At 40.2% G+C, this 17,497-nt stretch overlaps 1 pseudogene; it reads right to left on the bottom strand.

Annotated features, from left to right (window-relative positions):
- Nucleotides 1–1,211: 1,211 nt before the first annotated feature.
- Nucleotides 1,212–17,497, bottom strand: part of LOC101693701 — a 106,441-nt pseudogene continuing 90,155 nt past the window's right edge.

The following is a 17,497-nucleotide window of genomic DNA, read 5'->3' on the forward strand; positions in this document are numbered from 1 at the left end:
TGGAGTATTTAGGATTATATATTTATAAGACCATGTTATCTGCAAAAGCAGCAATTTTATTTCTTCTTATCTGATTTGTATGGCAAGCATTATTAATTTCAAATAACCAGCTTTTGGCTGGTTGATTTTCTCTATTTTCCTGCTTTCAATTTCACTGATATTTGCTCTAATTATTACTTCTTTCCTTATGCTTGCTTTAGGCTTCAATTTCCCTTCTTTCTCTAATTTTCTAAGTTGGAAGCTTAGATTGTTGATGTTAAGATCTTTCTTCTTTCCTAATATATGTGTTCAAAATGCTATAAATTTCCCTCTAAGTGCTACTTTCACTGCGTACCACAATTTTTTATAATTTATACCTTCAGTTAGCTCAAAATGTTTTAAAATTTCTCTTGAGATCTCTTTTTTTAACCCATGTGTTATGCACAAGTGTATTGTTTAATTTCCAAGTTTTTTAAGATTTTCTACCTATCTTTCTGTTACTGATTTTTTGTTTAATTCCATTGTTGTATTATTGAAAGCAGACATTGTATCACTTCTATTCTTTTTGATTTAAGTTGTGTTTTATAGCCCAGCATGTGGTTTGTCTTGGTGAATGCTCCAAATGAGCCTGAGAAGAGTGTGTGTTCTGCTGTCATCAGATGAAGTAGTTGATAGATGTCGATTATTCCCAGTTGACTGATGCTGTTGAGTTCCACTGTGTCCTTACTGATATTCTGCCTGCTTGATCTGTCAGTTACTAAAAGAGCCTCCAACTATAATAATGGATATGTCTATTGTCCTTACAATTCTATTGGTTTTTGTCTCACATATTTTGGTTTGCTATTATTAGGTGCATACACATTAAGGACTATTAACATCCTTATTTTTTTAAGATTTAATTTATTTATTTGAAAGAGAGAGAGAGAGAGAGAGCGAGCATGAGGTGGGGGGGCAGAGGGAGAGAGAGAAGCAGACTCCCCACTGAGCAGGGAGCCCAATGTGGAGCTCAATTCCAAGACTCCAGGATCATGACCTGAGCCAAAGGCAGACACTTAACTCACTGAACCACCCAGGTGTCCCCCATCCTTCTAGTTTTAATTGAGCATTTTTATGATCCTATTTTGTCTCTTCTTTTAGCATATCAATCATATATTTTTTCTTTTTCTTTTCTTTCTTTCTTTTTCTTTTTATTTCTTTCTTTCTTTTTTTTTTTTTTTTGGTCTTTCAAACTTCTATTTAATGGCGTTGATCTACAATGGATTTTAGATCTTGTGAAAAGTACTGCACATATTCGTCAAAAGCATTTGTAAGGGCCAATTTAGCCAGAGCGATTTCATCTCGGTTAAACAGTGATTTTGTTGTTTATGCAGTAAAACTTAAACTGACCCTGACTGCACCCCCACCCCACCCCTCCTAGGGGAACTTACTTAAAAGCAAGTCCGGGAAACCAGTAAAATGTGGTCGACTGGTCCCTGATAACAGAGCCCAAATATAAGGACCGGTCAGGTCAGGTGGAGATAACAGAGTCCGAATGCAGGGATGAGTCAGGCTAGGTGGAGACATCCAATCAGTGGGGCACGAATACGGTCTCCCTAGCTACCAAGGAGTGTGGGCCCCGCCTTTTGGGCACCTTTTGAGTGCCAGTTCTGAGCAAGGTGATAGGCTAGTTCAAATAGCTACCTTGGGGTGAATTGTAATTCAGTTGGCCACCCGTGTGTGACCTAGCGTGACTGTGCAACTTTCTCTGTGTGTTGCAATCTCATTGGCCACCTGTTTGTGGCCAGGCTCAACTACATGGCCTTTTCTCCATAAAAGTTAGTCTGTGAGGCTGGGAGTCACTCGCTCTCTCAAGAGGCGGCCCCAAACACTCGGCTTGATTCTCGATGCTTGGCGCAAAATAAAGCTTTGCTTGACCTTCGCTTTGTATCAGTCCCGCTCCTTTGATCATGGACTCAACAGCAGTGATCCACTCTTCCAGCCTATCTGTTCCAGCTTTATTGCCTTCCACTATGCACTGTTTTTAAAGTTCTGTAATTCCATCCCCCACTGAAACTAGTTTAGAAGAGCCCCCGATCATGCTGTCTGCTTGAATGTTCCTGACACCCTCCTCTGGTTTGCTGTATCTGTCTCATCCTAAGGTTTCATATCCAGTAAGCTGGAATACCTGGCAGCAAGTACAGGGTTTTCTTTCTTTCTTTTTTTCTTTCTTTCCTTTTCCTTTCACTTCTTCACTTTCCCCTTCCTTCTCAGATCCAGAAAGATCAATGTCATTATTATCTTTACTATCTGTGTCTCCACTTCCTATGATGTCCTCCGCATTAGCAGGGCCATAGTTGTCCAAAGGTTTCTTCACTCCTGGAAGGCTGGCCTTTTCCTTTTTGTCAGACTTGATGTGATTCTATGAATGTATGGCAAGATACAAGTCAGTGAGTGTGGGGCTGGAGACCCCTTCAAATACTGCTGGTCTGTTTAGGACAGCACGCACCCCTTGATGTAGCTCCTGTCTGCCAGGTAGTTGTCGAACATCTGGAGGCTAGTGGGGCTTTTCCAGTCTCCAAAACCCCTGGCATCAGCTGATCTGGAACTGGGGGATAGTAAAGGAAAAGAAGAGTGCAGGTGGTCTGCTGATCGCTAAGAGGGGAAAAAAAAAAAAAAAACCAAAAACCCCTCAATCACCTTTCTTTAAAAAAAATTTCTTAGTGTTTTCCCCAGAGTTTGCAATAAACATTTATAACTAGCCTTCATTCACTCTCAGATAACACCATATTGCCTCATGGGTAGTAAAGTTACCCTTACAATAGAGTATTACCAGTTCCTTCCTCCTGTCTTTTGTTACACTGCTGTCATGTACTTCACTTATCCATGTACTATAATCACCTAATACATTGTTACTATTATTACTTGGAGGAAATGATAATCTATTGGCTCAGTTAACAATAAGAAAAACAAAGTACTCTATTTTACCTTCAATTATTCCTTTTTTGGTGATCTTTCATTTCCTGTATAGATCCAAATTTCTGACCTATGTCATTTTTCCTCTCACTGAAGACCTGTTGCAGAGGTGGCATATTGGTGAGGAAGTCTCTGAGGTTTTGTTTGTCTGAGAAAGTCTATTTCTTCTTCACTTTCGAAGGATAATTTCATTAGATATTGAATTCTGGGTCAAGGGTTTTTCTCTTTCAACAGTCTTGTCTGTCTGTCTGTCTATCTATTTATATATTTCTGAAAGAGAGAGCATGGGCAAGTGAGGGTAGGGGCCAATGGAGAGAGGGACTCCTAAGCAGGCTCCATGCTCAGTGCAGCGCCCAAGGTGGGGCTTCACGTCACAACCCTGAGATCATGAACTGAGCCAAAATCAAGAGTAAGACACTCAAGTGACTGAGTCACCCAGGAGCCCCTCTTTCAACAATTTAAATGTTTCCTTCCACTCTCTTTTAGCTTGCATGGTTTCTTGTTGTTGTTGTTGTTTTTTAAGATTTTTTTTCCAAATTAATCTCTACACCCAATGTGGGGCTCAAACTCACAACCCTAAGATCAAGAGTTGTATGCTTCACTGATTGAGCCAGCCAGGTGCCCCAAGCCTTCATGGTCTCTGATGAGAAGTTTAATGTAGCTTTATCCTTGCTCCTCTATAGGTAAAATGTTGTTGTTGTTTTCCTCTGTTGCTTTCAAGATTTTCTCTTTGTTGTTGGTTTTCTACGGTTTGAATATGATATGCTTAAGAATAGATTTTTTAGTATTTATCTTCCTTGGTGTTCTCTAAGCCTCCTGGGTCTGTCTTTTGGTGTCTGTCATCAATTTTTGAAAATCCCCTGGCCATTACTCCTTCAAATATTTCTTCTGCTCTGTCTCCGCTTTCTTCTCCTTCTCTTTTGGTATTCCAATTATATATTTGTTACACTTTTTATAAAATTGTTCCACAGATATTGGATATTTTGTTCTCTTTTCTCATTCTCCCACCCCCCCCCCCCGCCCCAGCCCCTTGCATTTTAGTTTGGGAAATGTCTACTGACATATTTTCAGTTTCAGTGATTTTTAGCTTGGCCATGTCCTTTCTACTGATGAGCCCATGAAAGACATTCTTTATTTCTATTACAATATTTTTTAAGACTATTTTTTAAGGGGCACCTGGATGGCTTAGTCAGTTGAGTATCTGGCTCTTGGTTTTTGGTTCAGATCATGATATCATTGGTTGTGGGATCAAGCCCTGCTAGGGCTCCATGTTCTGGGTGGCATCTCCCAGAGATTCTCTGCCTCTGCCCCTCCCACTGCTCATCTGCTCACAAGCTCTCTCTCTCTCTAAAAACAAATAAATATATATTTTAAAAATACTATTCTTAAAGAGAAATTTAATGTTTACAGCAAAATAAAGAGGAAAATACAGAGATTTCTCATTTATCTCCTTCTTGTACACATTCACAACCTCTCCTACTATCAGCATCCTCCACCAGAGTGGTACATTTGTTACAATGATGAACCTATATTGACACATCATAATGACCCAAACTCCAGACTTATCATTAAGTTTCACTCTTGGTGTTGCACATTCTGTGGGTTTAGACACATGTAAAATGACATGTTTTCACTATTTTTATATCATACAGACTATTTTCACTGTCTTAAAAATCCTCTACATTCTCCTTATTCACCACCTCCCTGCAATTCTTAGCAATTACTGATCTTTTTACTGTCTGCATAGTCTTGCCTATTCCAGAATGTCATGTAGTTGGAATCATATAATATGCAGCCTTTTCAGTGGGATTCTTTCAGTTAGTAAAGTGATTTAAGATTCCTCCTTGTCTGTTTTTGGCTCGATAGTTTATTATTGTTATTATTATTATTGTACTGAATGACATTTCATTGTCTGAAGGAACCATAGTTTATTTATCCAGTCATCCATTGAAGGACATCTTTGTTGCTTCCAAGTTTTGGTAATATGAAGTTTCAACTTTATTTATTTGTTTATTTATTTATAACTTTTTAAAATTCTTTTTAAAAAATTAATTAATTAATTAATTTTTAAAAATAAACATATAATGTATTTTTATCTCCAGGGGTACAGGTCTGTGAATCGCCAGGTTTACACACTTCACAGCACTCACCTTAGCACATACCCTCCCCAATGTCCATAACCCCACCCGTCTCTCTCAACCCCCCTCCCCCCAGCAACCCTCTGTTTTGTGAGATTAAGAATCACTTATGGTTTGTCTCCCTCCCAATCCCATCTTGTTTCATTTATTCTTCTCCTACCCCCTTAACCCTCCCATGTTGCATCTCCACTTCCTCATATCAGGGAGAGCATATGATAGTTGTCTTTTTCTGATTGACTTATTTCGCTAAGCATGATACCCTCTAGTTCCATCCACATCGTCGCAAATGGTAAGATTTCATTTCTTTTGATGGCTGCATAGTATTCCATTGTGTGTATATACCACATCTTCTTTATCCATTCATCTGTTGATGGACATCTAGGTTCTTTCCATAGTTTGGCTATTGTAGACATTGCTGCTATAAACATTCAGGTGCACGTGCCCCTTCGGATCACTAGGTTTGTATCTTTAGGGTAAATACCCAGTAGTGCAATTGCTGGGTCATAGGGTAGTTCTATTATCAGCATTTTGAGGAACCTCTATGCTGTTTTCCAGAGTGGTTGCACCAGCTTGCATTCCCACCAACAATATAGGAGGGTTCCCCTTTCTCCGCATCCTCACCAGCATCTGTCATTTCCTGACTTGTTAATTTTAGCCATTCTGACTGGTGTGAGGTGATATCTCATTGTGGTTTTGATTTGTATTTCCCTGATGCCGAGTGATGTGGAGCACTTTTTCACATGTCTGTTGGCCATCTGGATGTATTCTTTGCAGAAATGTCTGTTCATGTCTTCTGCCCATTTCTTGATTGGATTATTTGTTCTTTGGGTGTTGAGTTTGCTAAGTTCTTTATAGATTTTGGACACTAGCCCTTTATCTGATATGTCGTTTGCAAATATCTTCTCCCATTCTATCAGTTGTCTTTTGGTTTTGTTAACTGTTACCTTTGGTGTGCAAAAGCTTTTGATCTTGATGAAATCTCAGTAGTTCATTTTTGCTCTTGCTTCCCTTGCTTTTGGCGATGTTCCTAGGAAGAGGTTGCTGCAGCTGAGGTTGAAGAGGTTGCTGCCTGTGTTCTCCTCAAGGATTTTGATGGGTTCCTTTCTCACATTGAGGTCCTTCATCCATTTTGAGTCTATTTTCGTGTGTGGTGTAAGGAAATGGTCCAATTTCATTTTTCTGCATGTGGCTGTCCAATTTCCCCAACACCATTTATTGAAGAGACTGTCTTTTTTCCATTGGACATTCTTCCTGCTTTGTCAAAGATTAGTTGACCATAGAGTTGAGGGTCTATTTCTGGGCTCTCTATTCTGTTCCATTGATCTATGTGTCTGTTTTTGTGCCAGTACCATGCTGTCTTGATGATGACAGCTTTGTAATAGAGTTTGAAGTCCAGAATTGTGATGCCACCAACTTTGGCTTTCTTTTTCAATATTCCTTTGGCTATTTGGGGTCTTTTCTGGTTTCATATAAATTTTAGGATTATTTGTTCCATTTCTTTGAAAAAAAAAATGGATGGTATTTTGATAGGAATTGCATTAAATGTGTAGATTGCTTTAGGTAGAATAGACATTTTCACAATATTTGTTCTTCCAATCCAGGATCATGGAACATTTTTCCATTTCTTTGTGTCTTCCTCAGTTTCTTTCATGAGTACTTTATAGTTTTCTGGGTATAGATTCTTAGCCTCTTTGGTTAGGTTTATTCCTAGGTATCTTACAGTTTGGGGCGCAATTGTAAATGGGATTGATTCCTTAATTTCTCTTTCTTCTGTCTTGTTGGTGTAGAGAAATGCAACTGATTCTGTGCATTGATTTTATATCCTGACACTTTACTGAATTCCTGTACAAGTTCTAGCAGTTTTGGAGTGGAGTCTTTTGGGTTTTCCACATATAGTATCATATCATCTGTGAAGAGTGATAGTTTGACTACTTCTTTGCCAATTTGGATGCCTTTAATTTCCTTTTGTTGTCTGATTGCTGAAGGCTAGGACTTCTAGTACTATGTTGAATAGCAGTGGGGATAATGGACATCCCTGCCATGCTCCTGACCTTAGTGGAAAAGCTTTCAGTTTTTCTCCATTGAGAATGATATTTGCGGTGGGTTTTTCATAGATGGCTTTGATAATATTGAGGTATGTGCCCTCTATCTCTACACTTTGAAGAGTTTTGATCAGGAAGGGATGCTGTACTTTGTCAAATGCTTTTTCAGCATCTATTGAGAGTATCATGTGGTTCTTGTTCTTTCTTTTATTAATGTGTTGTATCACATTGATCGATTTGTGGATGTTGAACCAACCTTGCAGCCCTGGAATAAATCCCACTCGGTCGTGGTGAATAATCCTTTTAATATACTGTTGAATCCTATTGGCTAGTATTTTGGTGAGAATTTTCACAGCTTTGTTCATCAAGGATATTGGTCTGTAGTTCTCTTTTTTGATGGGATCCGTGTCTGGTTTTGGGATCAGGGTGATGCTGCCTCATAAAATGAGTTCGGAAGTTTTCCTTCCATTTCTATTTTTTGGAACAGTTTCAGGAGAATAGGAATTAGTTCTTTAAATGTTTGGTAGAATTCCCCTGGGAAGCCGTCTGGCCCTGGGCTTTTGTTTGTTTGGAGATTTTTTTTTTTTAAAGATTTTATTTATTTATTTGACAGACAGAGATCACAAGTAGGCAGAGAGGCAGGCAGAGAGAGAGGAGGAAACAGGCTCCCTGCAGAGCAGAGAGTCCCATGCAGGGCTCCATCCCAGGACCCTGAGATCATGACCCGAGCCGAAGGCAGAGGCTTTAACCCCCTGAGCCACTCAGGTGCCCCTGTTTGGAGATTTTTGATGACTGTTTCAATCTCCTTACTGGTTATGGGTCTGTTCAGGTTTTCTATTTCTTCCTGGTTCAGTTTTGGAAGTTCATATGTCTCTAGAAATGCATCCATTTCTTCCAGATTGTCAAATTTGTTGGCGTAGAGTTGCTCATACTATGTTCTTATAACTGTCTGTATTTCTTTGGTGTTAGTTGTGATCTCTCCTCTTTCATTCATGATTTTATTTATTTGGGTTTTTTCTCTTTTCTTTTTGATAAGTCTGGCCAGGGGTTTATCAATCTTATAAATTCTTTCAAAGAACCAGCTCCTAGTTTTGTTGATTTGTTCTATTTTTTTTGTTTGTTTCTATTTCATTGATTTCTGTGCTGATCTTTTATGATTTCTCTTCTCCTGCTGGGTTTAGGGTTTCTTTCTTGTTCTTTCTCGAGCTCCTTTTGGTGTAGGGTTAGGTTGTGTTCTTGAGACCTTTCTTGTTTCTTGAGAAAGGCTTGTATTGTTATATATTTTCCTCTCAGGACTGCCTTTGTTGTGTCCGACAGATTTTGAACCATTGTGTTTTCATTATCATTTGTTTCCATGAATTTTTTCAATTATTTTTTAATTTCCTGGTTGACCCATTCATTCTTTAGAAGGATGCTGTTTAGTCTCCATGTATTTGGATTTTTTTCAAATTTCCTTTTGATGTTGAGTTCTAGCTTCAGAGCATTGTGGTCTAAAATTATGCAGGGAATGATCCCAATCTTTTGATACCTGTTGAGACCTGATTTAGGACCCAGGATGTGATCTAGTCTGGAGAATGTTCCATGTGCACTAGAGAAGAATGTGTATTCTGTTCCTTTGGGATGAAATGTTCTGAATATATCTGTGATGTCCATCTGGTCCAGTGTGTCATTTAAGGCCTTTATTTCCTTGTTGATCTTTTGCTTGGATGATCTGTCCATTTCACTGAGGGGAGTGTTAAAGTCCCCTACTATTATTGTATTATTGTTGATGTGTTTCCTTGATTTTGTTATTAATTGGTTTATATAGTTGGCTGCTCCCACGTTAGAGGCATAGATATTTAAAATTGTTAGATGCTCTTGCTGGACAGAGCCTTTGAGTATGATAGAGTGTCCTTCCTCATCTCTTATTATAGTCTTTGGCTTAAAATCCATTTGATCTGATATAAGGATTGCCACTCCTGCTTTCTTCTGATGTCCATTAGCATGGTAAATTGTTTTCCACCCCCCCCTCACTTTAAATCTGGAGGTGTCTTTGGGTCTAAAATGAGTTTCTTGTCATATAGATGGGGTTTTTTTTTTAATCCATTCTGATACTCTGTGTCTTTTGATTGGGGCATTTAGCTCATTAACATTCTGGGTAACTATTGAGAGATATGAATTTAGTGCCACTGTATTGCCTATAAAGTGACTGTTACTGTATATTGTCCCTGTTCCTTTCTGATCTACACTTTTAGGCTCTCTCTTTGCTTAGAGGGCCCCTTTCAATATTTCCTGTAGAGCTGGTTTGGTGTTTGCAAATTCTTTCAGTTTTTGTTTGTCCTGGAAGCTTTTTATCTCTCCTTCTATTTTTCAATGATAGCCTAGCTGGATATAGTATTCTTGGCTGCATGTTTTTCTCATTTAGTGCACTGAATATATCATGCCAGCTCTTTCTGTCCTGCCAGGTCTCTGTGGATGTTTGCTGCTAATCTAATATTTTTACCATTCTATGTTACAGACTTCTTTTCCTGGGCTGTTTTCAGGATTTTCTCTTTGTCACTAAGACTAGTAAATTTTACTATTAGGTGACGGGGTGTGGACCTATTCTTGTTGATTTTGTGGGGGGATTCTCTGCACCTCCTGGATTTTGATGCTTGTTCCCTTTGCTATATTAGGGAAATTCTCTCCAATAATTCTCTCCAATATATCTTTTGCTCCCTCTCTCTTTATTCTTCTTCTGGAATCCCAATTATTCTAATGTTGTTTCATCTTATGGTGTCACTTATCTCTCGAATTCTCCCATCATGGTCCAGTAGCTGTTTGTCCCTCTTTTGCTCAGCTTCTTTATTCTGTCATTTGGTCTTCTATATCACTAATTCTTTCTTTTGCCTCATTTATCATAGCAGTGAGAGCCTCCATTTTTTTTTTTATTGCACCTCATTAATAGCTTTTTTGATTTCAACTTGGTTAGATTTTAGTTCTTTTATTTCTCCAGAGAGGGCTTTTATATCTCCCGAGAGGGTTTCTCTAGTATCTACCATGCCTTTTTCGAGCCTGGCTAGAACCTTGAGAATCATCATTCTGAACTCTAGATCTGACATATTACCAATGTTTGTATTTATTAGGTCCCTAGCCTTTGGTACTGCCTCTTCTTATTTTTTTTGTGGTGAATTTTTCCGTCTTGTCATTTTGTGCAGATAAGAGTATATGAAAGAACAAGTAAAATACTAAAAGGGTGGCAAAGACCCCAGGAAAATACGCTTTAACCAAATCAGAAGAGACCCCAAATCATGGGGGGGGGGAGAAAGGAGATAAAAAGAAGTTCAGAAAAAAAAAAGAAACAATTAAAAAAGAAAACAAATAAAGAAAAAATATAAAAAAGAAAAATATATATATATTAGATAAACTTTCAGAAAGTGGTTGATTTTCTGTTTCTTGAATTTCTGTTCTTCTTCTCTTCAATCTCCCATTGGATTTGTAGGTGTTTGCTATGTTTAGATAAGCTATCTAGTTGATCTCCTGCTACCTGATGTAGTCTCAGCCTACTACTTCTCTGCCATCTTGACTCCTCCCTCCACTTTTTTTTATTCTTTCATAGATTTTCTGTCTCTGCTTTCATTATCTATGTGCTTTTGCATACTGTCTACGTTTTCCTTGAGTCTTTAACATATTAATCATAGTTACTTTACATTCTCAGTCATAATTCTAAAATTTATGCCATATATGAGTCTGGTTCTGATGATTGCTTTGTCCATTCAAATCATACATTTTTTCTTCCTTTTTATTATGCCTTATAATTTTTTGTTGAAAGCATAACATGATGTATTTGATAACATGAACTGAGATAAATAGGCCTTAGTGTGAAGTTTTATGTTAATATGGCTAGGAGCTGTGTTTAATGTTTGTTATAGCTGTAAGTGTCAAAATCTTTAATTTTCTCTAGTATCCTTGTTTGTTAAGTTATCTTTTATCTTTGGGTTTTCCTAAAAACTCTCTTAAATAGAGTCTGGGTCTTATAGCTGTTTCATTTGTAATCCACTGTTAACCTCCTGGAGCCCTACTGATGTGGTGGTAAGGTGTTGGGGAGGAGGGGACATCTATAACCCTGCGAATAAATCTTAGTCTTTGGTGAACCTGTATCCCTGAGCTGTGACCTTCATAAATGATTCTTACGCCCATTTTTCCCTTTGGGTGAGACAGAAAGACTAGAGGGAGTTTGAGTTGGATAAATTCCCTTCTCCCACAACAAATAAAGTTCTTTGCCATTGACAGATAGGCCTTTGTTAGGGAGGATGCTCTGGAATTTATTTCAGAATGATTGCTGTTCCCTTCCTTCCCCTGCCAAAGACATGAGATTGTTGTTTTGACTCTTCAGCATGACAACTTGGAGGGGTTCCTGGAGGCAAGATGTACAGAAGTGCAAGGTGCCCTATGACTGTAGTTCTGAAGAGTTTCTCACTTCACTAGATTCCTTAATGAATCTAAAAAAAGTCATGATTTTCAATTTGTTCAGCTTTTATTTTTGTTGTAAGGTTGAGAGTTATGGCTTTATGTGTTGGAGATGAAACTTCAAGTCTCTAAGCATCCTTTTAATGAGTTGGGAAACTTCTAGTCTTTGTATGTCTAAAAAAGTCTTTTCTCCCCTTTCACTTTGAATGATCATTTATCTGGGTATAAAATTCAAGATTGCCAGATATTTTCAGTCAGCATTTTACAACTACCACTTTACCATCTTTTTGTTGTATATTATTGCTACTAAGAATTTTGCTATCTCTCCATGTATCATTTCTTTGTAAATTATCTGCCTTTTGGTAGTTTTAAAGATTTAATTTTTTCCTTGAAACTTTACACACCTTCTATAATATGTCTCTGTGTATAGAATTATCTTCAGTTGATCTATTTTTTATATAATGAATTATATATTCTTTAATTCTGAAATATTTTCAGTTCTGATATTTTCAAATGTTCCATTTCTATCATTTTCTTCATTCTCCTTTTATGAAGGCCATTAGACTAATATTAGCTTGTCAGTTCATTCTCCATGTTTCCACAAATCTATATACTCAAGTCATGTTCATTCTATGTACTTGGAATATTCTTAAGCATTATTTCCTACAAATTCTCTCTTTGTTTCTTTGTACATTCTGGAGTTTCCCCCATTTATACTCTTTTTGTCCATAAGGAAGATGTTCTATTGAGCCAAAATCTTCCTTCAGTCCCAGTGTCCTCTGAAAACACCTGTTCAAATCGGCCTTCAAAAATCCCTTGAAATATTTGAAGACCAAGATGCCAGCCTCCCTCTTTTTTAGGTTAAACACCACAGTTAAAGGTCAGTGTGAACATAAATGGGCCACAGTGAATACTACCTTTTACAATATGGTATTGGGAAATTTGAAAAGTAGATCGATATCTAAATTTTAATCAATAATCCTAGAAGTGTTCATTGGGAACCTGAGGAGCAGCTTGGAAAATTTCCCTGTGGTACATAAATTTATCTTATGTGTCTCATTTGGTTTCAGTCATTTATTAAACAATAATTTATTATATGTTCAGTTTGTATTAATTATCCTTCTGAGTGCAGGAGTCATGCCAGGGATCAAGACATGGTCCTCAGTTGTGTCAGGTTGAGATTGTGAGTGGGGGGGAAAGGGATGTGACTGTCCAGGCAGAGAGTACAGAGTGATAAGAGTGCCCAGAGAGCACTTGGAAGACCATTTTCAGATTCCCATGCAACATTTAGTAGCACTCCAATCATATTAAGTGGACCCAAGTGTAGCTTCAGGGACCATCCAGTGGAAGTTATTATACCTCATTATGGAGCTACAGAGGGTCAGGCTCAGCTCTTACAGCATTTAAGCCAGTTCTGATCAAGGACAGGCAGACTAAATAACTTCAGCCCACCAGCAAGTGAGTCCAAGATTTGCTCCATTGACTTCTGCCTCAGATGCTTGTTGATTCACTCACTTTGGTAGATTAATGACACCAATGGCTCCTAGTAATGGTCTTTCTGTATCCAAAACCTTTGCATTGTAACTTTGTAATCCCCTCCTACCCTGACTCCAGGCTTGGCCACATGACTTGCTAGGGCTAATGTGATGTTAGCAAACGTGATATGGGTAGAAGCTGGAAAAGTACCTGTAGATTTCCACATCTTCTCTTGTATCTCTGTCTTCCCTGTGATAACCAGACTATTCTATTCTGGAACCTTGTCCAAGACTAGCTCTCTCTTGTTTTGGTTTCTCTTGTATCTTGTCTTGACTCCTGTTGTTGGCATGAGAAGACACTTGGGTTTTCCTCATGGAGGGATGTGAGGGATACATGAAGGAGAGATGTGTTCCAGATGAGACCATCCTAGATCATCCAGCTCCCAGCTCACTTCCAGTTCACAGTCCCCAGCTGAGGTTAGTTAAGCTTGGCTCAGATTGGTAGAAAGCAGACTCAAATCAACAGAAATATCAACTGAACCTATAGGTTTATGAGTAATATTAGATAGCTGTTGTTTTAGACTACTAAGTTTTAGGATACCTTGTTATAGAGCAGTGCTAACTGATACAGAAATGGTAGTTATCTGATGCTCAATCATTCCATGAATCTTTGTGGAATACTTTGCTCTTGGGGGCTTATGGAAAGCTCTGCAAAGACTTTTTCTATTTGCTGCCATACTGGTCCTGTTGGAATGACCAAAATTCTACCTCCATGTCCTTGTCCAGAACTTTGTATCCCTGCTGGGACTGGAGATGCCCTAATACCCCAGTTGCTTGGCTGGGCCCCTGACCCCCAAGTTCTTTTCAACACCCCTCCCTTCCTTACTGGGTTCATTCTTTGAATGGATAAATTACTTACAATCCCTATACCTCACTTGGAGTGTATTTTTTTTTTTTTTTCACCTAACTGTCCACTACTTTGCCTCCCAATCAGGTTGGACCTATTTGGGTATGGACAGTGGCCTGAAGTATATGCCTGTTTATTGCCCTCCTTTGGACTCTGCATTCACAGCTGGATGAAGAATCATCTTCTGTGAGTTTGTTCCCTGTATGGTTTGCTAGGGCCGTTCTTTGAAGTACCATAGACTGTATGGCTTAAACAACAGAAATTCATTTTCTCATAATTCAGAAGGCTGGAAGTCTGGGATCAAAGTTTTGGCAGGGTTGGTTTCTTCTGAGGCTTCTCTTCTCAACTTTTAGATGGCCACCTTCTCCCTATGTCCTCACATGGTCTTCTCCCACTGTGTGTCAATGTCCAAATTTCCTCTTCCCAGAAAGACACCAATCTTATTGGATTCAGGCCCATCCTAGAGACTTCATTTTAACTTAGTTACCTCTTTACAGACCCGCTTTCCAAATATGGTCACATTCTGAAGTACCAGGGGTGAGGAATTCAACATGGGAATTTGGTGGGGTGGTACATAATTACCCTCTTAATAGCCACTATGCTCAAATCTAGCTTTCCTTGTCTCTCTCTGGCCTATGTGTTGGAGATCTGAGTTTGCTGGGCTTCCAGCCACCTGAGCTGTGGCAGTTAAGCTCCCATGTATGTGGAGCCCAACATAGAGTCTCTTGGCCATTGCAGTTTTGAGATGATAATGCCCAGTTTTCTCCTCTTTACATTGTTTTTACCTAATTGGTTCTTATGCTTGTTAGCAACAGTAGCTTTGACTAGAGTAGCTGATGGTTCAAATGATACCACCTTGCTGGCTGACATGAAAAAGTATAAGAGAATATGAACTGCTGAGACCAAGTCCATGGAGGGGCTTCCTGGGGGACATTTTATTCTGGATGCAGTAGCTGCTCTTCCTCCTTCAGCCTGTCAGAAGGCCAGAGCCAAGGCAGTGTGTGCCTGGAGGTGGTGCTGCAGGGAGAGCTGTGCCCAGCTCCTGAGGATCCACGGCATCTCTGATAGGAGGCAGACAACACCCAGGAGGCAGCAGAGTGTTACAGAAAGGGCTTTGGAATGAGGCAAGACTATGTTTGATCTTGACCGCGCCATTTACTATTGATGACCTAGAGCAAGCCATTGAACCTTTCTGGGCCTCAGTTTCCTTATCTGTAAAACAGGGAAAGTACCCCCTACCTCACAGGGCCAAGCACTGTGCCTGACCCTATCAGGGGTCCATATATGTGCTGACCAAAAAGGGATGACCCCAAGCTGGGAAACCAGGAGGGGCCCATCTGAAACTTTTTGAGGATAGTGACATATCACAGAATGGTTGAATAATATCAGTCTGAGAGCCTACCCAGGATTTCTCTTTCCTTAAGCTCCCCTCTATGTGCATGTACTTACATGTGTGTACACACACACACACACACACACACACACACACAGGATGCATACTAAACAAGTAAGCACCATCCCCAGTCCATGGACACACACCTGTGAATACACAGAGTACCACGTAGTACCACACAGAGACACCCACGCACATAGAAGCTTGTACAGCCCCAGTGGGTCCCTCTATTATAGATAGACACACATACACAAGTGTGTGCACAAAAATACACTCCCAGACCCCTTCACGGTAGCTGGTTTCCCTCTGTAAAATGGGACCCTGAGTTCCTCACCATACAGTCTCTGATATATATATCTTAATATTGGAGACCAGACCATAACATATATCTAAATATTGAGGACCCTATATTGAGTTGTCCCCCTCAATATATCTAAAATGAAATGTGAAGAGGGGGAAAAACCCCGCAGAGAATTGGAAGCCATACACACAGATTACAATCACCCAATGTTGCTGGTGGAGAAAAATGGATGTTGAGCATTGAATGTTAAAAATTGTGTTGAATTAGATAAGAAAATCCCGTGTAGACTTTGTTAATGATTCATAATCAGCTAATAAGCTCATCTTGAGGAGAATAATGATCCGTGGACCTGTTGGCTCGTTTATCACTGTGTTTTACAACATTGGCAAAGAAACTAATTAAATCCCCGCATCATTACAGAGAATCCCTTTTAATAGAGATACAATGATGCACTAGAGGCTACAGATTACACTGCAAATTGTACCAAGAGATTTTGGACAGCGGGTTTTAATTAACATGTGAGCCAGAAGCAGCTCGCTTAAATAATAACCAGTGCTGGAACCATCTGCACGGAGGAGTCAGGCTGTAGGAGGAGAAGAGGATGGAGGCCCAGGAGGCGAGGAGAGCAGGGTCTGGACCTGGAAGAGGTTTCAGAGTCGGGGCTAGGGGGAGAGGGGAGAAACCGAGATGGGGCTTGAGTCCAGGAGGGGAGGGGAAGCAAAAACTGGTGGGTATCAAGGTCAAGAATCAGAGTAGGTGAAGGAATGTAGCTGCTTCTGGGGAAGCCGGAGATGGGGATCTACACTGTGGCATGAGAGTCAGCAGGGTCACAGGAACTCTAGACAGGGTCTCCTGCTCCCCTCCCTGCCATTTTCCATTTGGACAAACAAAACCTAGAGAGATCACCATGGGCATCATGGACCACTGTCTGGATTCCAGCCCTTGGCAGTCGAATTAGCAAGTTGCTGAGAGCTGCCGTAAAGCAGGCAGGGTGGGCGCGTCTAGAGGGACCCGGCTCTCTAGCTTCTGCTGCAGAGCAGGGGATGCCTTAAGGGGCACAGCTCACAAGGCTTTGATAGCTGGAGTCCAAGGCTTTCCTCCTATGCTCTTCTGTAGCCAGCTTTCAAGGAAATGCTTCAGCCAGTGGGCAAGCAGACAGACAGAAGGACAAGTGGGCCAGAAGGCAGGTGAGTGAAGAAGAAAGCTATGAACTGTGCTTAGCCATGAGTCGCATGTACATTCTTGGAAATGAGTTCCTGGCAAACCCAGGGAGAACTTTATTACCTTAAGGCAAATGCTGGTACCCCAAGGAGGCCTAAACGGTTCTCCTGCAAGGGCTGGTCCTTCTGAGTTGGACTTCCTGAGGGCAGAGGCCCGTGTGGGGACTGCCTGGGTCACACAGCAACTGCTTTGCCTTAGTTTGAGCAACTTGTCATCCATTTTCCCTGGTAGTCCCCGAGTCTGGGTACTTTACTGTTCCCTCCTCCCTCAGAATCCAGGCTTTCCTTCCCAGGCTGAGGCTCAACACTGAGGTGGCCTGTGCCACAGGCGGCGTCTCGGACTTCAAAGAGGCTTTTCTGACAGCTGGGAGAAGATCAAGTGTCTGTGCAGGCGAGACGCGGGAAAGAATTCTCCCCAAGTTCATGTCCTTCTCTCTGAGAAAATAAGCTGAAGGCTTCCTCCTCTGAGGCTTGTATATTAGTATTTTTTTTTAAAGATCGGCAGCAAAATGATTCATAAAACCTTGGAAACAGATTTCTTGTAAAGCCTCAAAGAACAATGGCTCATTGTGTACCGAGACTCCCACCTGATATTCTGCCAAAGGCGTGATGCGGGCTCCTTCGAGATGGAGCTGCACCCAGCAGTCATTTCCCAGCCTGCT

Source organism: Mustela putorius, unplaced genomic scaffold (assembly GCF_011764305.1).
Source record: "Mustela putorius furo isolate JIRA1106 unplaced genomic scaffold, ASM1176430v1.1 tig00003853_pilon_pilon_pilon, whole genome shotgun sequence".
In the NCBI taxonomy this organism is placed as follows: Eukaryota; Metazoa; Chordata; class Mammalia; order Carnivora; family Mustelidae; genus Mustela; species Mustela putorius.